The sequence below is a fragment of the Sturnira hondurensis genome, unplaced genomic scaffold (genome assembly GCF_014824575.4).
Source record: "Sturnira hondurensis isolate 20B ecotype Veracruz unplaced genomic scaffold, ASM1482457v3 Scaffold0004998, whole genome shotgun sequence".
In the NCBI taxonomy this organism is placed as follows: Eukaryota; Metazoa; Chordata; class Mammalia; order Chiroptera; family Phyllostomidae; genus Sturnira; species Sturnira hondurensis.
This window is the reverse complement of record NW_028077629.1, coordinates 6,294,610-6,299,932: the sequence shown is the minus strand read 5'-3', so window position 1 is coordinate 6,299,932 and position 5,323 is coordinate 6,294,610. Positions and strand designations below refer to the sequence as shown.

At 36.7% G+C, this 5,323-nt stretch overlaps 1 non-coding gene across 1 annotated transcript; it reads right to left on the bottom strand.

Moving 5' to 3' along the window:
* Nucleotides 1–365: 365 nt before the first annotated feature.
* Nucleotides 366–473, bottom strand: LOC118987102 (U6 spliceosomal RNA). The gene has a single exon (XR_005066511.1). It is a non-coding gene; the product is annotated as a U6 spliceosomal RNA (small nuclear RNA).
* Between the last annotated feature and the right edge of the window lie 4,850 nt (nt 474–5,323).

Genomic DNA, 5,323 nt, shown 5'->3' with positions numbered 1-5,323 from the left:
AAAAATAAAATTTAAAACAAAAATTAGAAAGAGAAGCATGAAGGCAAAATTGAGTAAGTAAAGGGAAGAGTGAAATATAAGGTTGGAATTAAAACTAAAGTAAAAATTAAAAAATAATAATAAAAACAGAAATATATATAAATCAAATAAATAATAAAATAGTGAAGTAATAGGAACAACATTGAAGACAAAGAAACAATGTTACGAAACTATGATGGAGAGAAAATAGTGGAAATGACGAAAAAGAGGGAGGTGAAATTCCTCTCAGCAGAGTCCTGTCTGTTGGCCGCTGTCTTCTCCATCAGCATCCACCCCTGATGTCAGTGGGTGTCCCAGTCTAGCTTCAGGCAGCTTTTTCAAGGCTGAAAAACAGAAAATGCTTCGCAAATTTGTGTGTCATCCTTGAGCAGGGGCCATTGCCTATTTTCTCTGTATTGTTCCAATGGTAGGGTATGTGCTGCCAAAGTAAGCACTAGAAACAATAGTTTAAAAATATTTCCTTTTATGTCTGTATACAACTACTGATTAAGCATGTAAATAAAACCTATATTGCTCCATCTATGATTATAACTACAGACTTTACCTATATCAGTAATTTTTAGCACACTAATAATTTTAAAGTAAATGCCTGTATCTAATTTTATGTTTCATAAATGCATTGTTTTTTATTACTAGCCTTTAGAAAAGCCCCTGATCAGTGCATAAAATGACAATGTCCAAATCACTCCTGAGGGCTACTAACAATAAATGCTAATTTTTTTGCCCTTCAGGTCCTACTGCAAATGCAGTTCTCACTGTGTAAAATATACATGACTGTATTTTATTCTCCTTGCTGTCTTCTCAGGATATCATTGAAAGTCAAAGCATTTTGTATTTGTATAGAAAAGTGATATTACTAAAAATAATATACATAGATTAACTTTATTAGACAATGGAAATGTGTTACTGTTATACTTGTTACAGATTAATATCTCTTTAGAGCAAAAAATGTATTCATTTAACTAAAATATTATCAGTTCCTAGGCTGCCTATTGATCTTGAGGAAAGAATATTTTTTCAGGTGTTTCTTTGGGATACATCTGCTTTTATTCTTCACTTAGAGAAAGCTTTCATTATGGCCAAGTCCCATTGCTACAGAAAGGAAATGATAGATTCATGGCTTACCAGCCAGGAAAGAATGAACTGTGTTTGCTAAGGAAGGGGAGCATTTTCAACTACCCAAGAAATAAAGAAGGAAGTCAATGATTGACTGAAATTTGGCAGTCACAAGCTCAAGGTGAAGACATGTGTGTTTTGTAGGCCTTCTCAGCATCTTTCCTCTTTTCTTCCACTAAAAGCAGCCAAAATTTAGTTTAGGGAATCGGCACAACTGTATCATTTTATGAGCTTTATGGTCTTGGTAAGGCTTTAAATCAAGCTAAAGCATGAATACTTAACACACACTGATGAATCAGACTCTGTGTTAAGTGTTTCCATCCATTAAATATTAAGAGGAAACCTCAGGAAAAGATTTTAAAAGGTAATCTATAATCTGGATGCTGTGAGCAGTAGAAGCAGTGCCATAGACTGAATTCTGTGTGCCCCCAAATTCATATACTGAAACCTAATGCCAGTGTGACAGTATTAGGAAGTGGGGCCTTGGGGAGATGATTAGGGCACAAGGATGGAGGCTTCATGAGTGGGATTAGTGCCCTTCTACAAGAGACTCCCCACAGATCCTTTTTCCTTCTGCTATGAGAGGACACAGCAAGAAGAGAGCCACATGGGAACCAGAAGGTGAGCCCTCATGAGACACTGCATCTGCTGACATCCTGATCTTGCACTTCCCAGCCTCCAGGTCTGTGAGAAATAACTGTTTGTTGTTAAGCCACCAAATCCAAGGTATTTTTGTTATTGTTCTACTAGTCTGGACAGACTAAAATAGGTGGATTAGTTATAACTTTGTAATTCACTACATAGCTGGTCAGAGTTGTATGAGTAAAAGTGTAGTACAATATGAACTTAATTTTGTCTCTTGTCAAGGGTGTGAAAGTTTTTTTTCAACTGCCAGGAAATGAAGCCTCAAATTAAAAGCTGAAAGCTTGGGAGCAACTCTGGCAATGGGCCACCAGGGTTAGGTACATGGTCCTGGGTCCATTCTGTCACCCACACTCTCTACACATGTGAGTGTAGCAATGCTCTGCTGTTGGGGGACAGAGGATGGGACATATGGAGAAAGATGGAGCTAGACTAGAGGAAGAGTATGATCAAGAAGCTGTTTGAAAACTGTCCATGGAGTATGGCAAGGGGCAATGCAGGAACAAATGGAAGCTTTCAGAAACGATTGGTGCTGTTAGTCAAAACCTACAGATCTTTGATTCTAAAGTTCCCTAATACTTTGGTTATTTATATACCAAGAAGGCCAAGATTTTTTCCCATTACATATGGCCTTTTGGTAAAAATTAATTTAATTTTTAAAAGAATTAAAAATCACCTGACTCTAGAAGCTTACCTTACTGGAACTTTATAATTTATTTTTTAAGAAAGATGAAAATTATTAATAATGAATATTATGATAGTTAACTACTCTACAACATGAAATTTCATGGGAAGCCAAAGTAACCTAAACAATGACAAAATAGAAATAAAACCCAGAAATTCTTAATCTTAATAAAGTATAGAACTTCCAATAATATTCTGCTTGTGGATGATCAACTGTAGTTCCTCAGAGCACTTCTTGAATATTTAAAATTAGTCACATTGTCTTACAGAGAAAACTGGAAAAGACCCTGTAATTTGGGACATCAGCAAGTTTTTCACTGGCAATAAGACTTGACTGCTTCTTTCTAAAAATAGAGTGCGACAGAGCATGCCTCCAAGAAAAACCACTGTCCCAAGAAGTAGCCCAACTCCATCCTAGAAACATCAACCCTATATAAATTACTAAGTGGAAGACTTACAACTGTGTTTTTGTTTTTCAGTTCCACATGGTCCCTTACCTCAGTGTTCCTCAGAATTTACCACAATTTGTGGTTTGTTGCAAATGGCATGAATAGCCTGCCAGTGTGACTTCCTCATTCCTCAGTTATGCGTCCTCTGCTGCTAATAGGTTTTACACATAGTTTCAATTTGGGCTTTCAGCCTTTCCAACATCCTCACGAAAAAGATGAAAATCAATAGTTATACTTGTAGTTCTCTATTTTGTGTTTTTCCATCTAAGTTGTCACTCTTTGAGTTCCCCATGCTACTGTATTCTGATCCTGTATTCATGAGTTCCCCATGCTCCTATATTTTGGTGTGTTCTTCAGATCTTAGACTCCGTTGGAATGGTCCCTTTCTGATCCAACTGTGATGTACCCCATGCTGTACTTCCTCCTCTCAAGACACTTTTGCATCTTGCAGTACTACCTTTCCATCTGTCAAATGACCCTTATGATTTTTATTTATCAAAGATAGCATGCTCCATTGTTCTGAATATTTTATTTAATATATGTCTAATTTCCACATATATTAAAAATCATGCATATCTCTTCAAAATCAATTTTGGCATATAATGTATTTTTTAAGGAAACAAAAGCATGAAACCTGAATAGGTTGGTTGTCTGTTAAAGGTGTTAGGCCAGTAAGGAATAAACCCACTGATGAACACAGAGTTCTGTTTGCTGCACTCCAATTCACTGACCACCATTGTGGCTATAAAGTAAGTTCAGCATGTTTCTGTAAAGTAAACTTCATTATTCTCTCTTAAAACTTTAATGTAATGTTCAAAAATTACATGTAGCTGTAACTAACAAGGATAAATATCCAACAACATTAAGAAAATATGTAAGTGAAATGAAAATGAAAAAATGAATTAAAATATCAGAAATGTATTGTCAATGATACCTCAGACAAAGGTTTAATCTCCAAAATATAGAAAGAACTCACACAACTCCACTCAAAGAAGATGAGCAACCCAATTAAAAAATGGGCAAAGGACTTGAACAGACACTTCAACAAGGAGGACGTACAGAGGATCCAAAGACACATGAAAAGATGCTCAATATCGCTAGCTATCAGAGAGATGCAAATTAAAACCACAATAAGATACCACTTAACACCAGTCAGAATGGCTACCATAAACAAAGAAACAAACAACAAGCGTTGGAGAGGTTGTGGGGAAAAGGGGACTCTAGTTCACTGTTGGTAGGATTGCAGACTGGTATAACCACTATGGAAAACAGTATGGAATTTTCTAAGAAAACTAAAAATGGACCTGCCTTTTGACCCAGCAATTCCACTGTTAGGAGTATATCCTAAGAGCCCTGAAACATGAATCCAAAAGAACCTATGCACCCCGATGTTCATAGCAGCACAATTTACGATAGCCAAGAGTTGGAATCAACCTAGGTGCCCATCGGTCAATGACTGGATCAAAAAACTATGGTACATTTACACAATGGAATTCTATGCTGCAGAAAGGAAGAAGGAGCTCCTACCCTTTGCAACATCATGGATGGAACTGGAAAGCATTATGCTGAGCGAAATAAGCCAGGCAGTGAAAGACAAATACCATTTGATATCACCATTACCAGGAATCTAAACAACAAAACAAACAAATAAGCAACATGTAACCAAAGACACTGAAATACAGAACGGGCTGACAGGGTCCAGAGGGGAGAGAGGAGAGAATCACAGGGGAAAGGGGAAGGACTCACATGAACAAGTATAAAGGACACATGGACAATAACTAAGGGTGGGGGGAGGAAATGGGAGGGAGGTAGGGAGCACTGGTGGGGCAGAGCTGGGAATACAAGACAGAAAACTGTACTTGAACAAGAATTAAATTAAAAAAAAAGAAAAAAGAAATGTATTGTCAATTTCCATTGTTGTTCAGACTGCTAGATGCCAGACTGCTAGGTTTCTGTGGGTTATCCCCCTTTAAAAGATGTTAGAGAGAATGCTTTGGAACAAAGTGCCCCATTCATTAGTTCTGTCATTCTAGCCACAGCAATGAAGAAGTGCTCGTTACCTTACTAAGGGCGGTGTGAATACTTTAGGTCTAAGTTCCACTTCTTTGCCGTTTGCTAACTTTTCACTTTAGTCCTATTATTTAACTTTCCCATTACCTATCTCTTCAAGGAAAGAATTGGGGGTTTGCTATTCTAGTTTTAAATCTCTAAATGACATGACCTTACCACATTTATTTTTCTATTTCTTCTTCCTTCTTCCTAATTCTTTTAACATCTCCAGTTTCTTTCCAACCTATAAATTAACTTATTTACTATTCTTCAAACTTATGCAATTCTGTGATTTTAAATTAAAAAGAGCATATCACCAAGTGTATCCTCATGTGTAGAGGAAA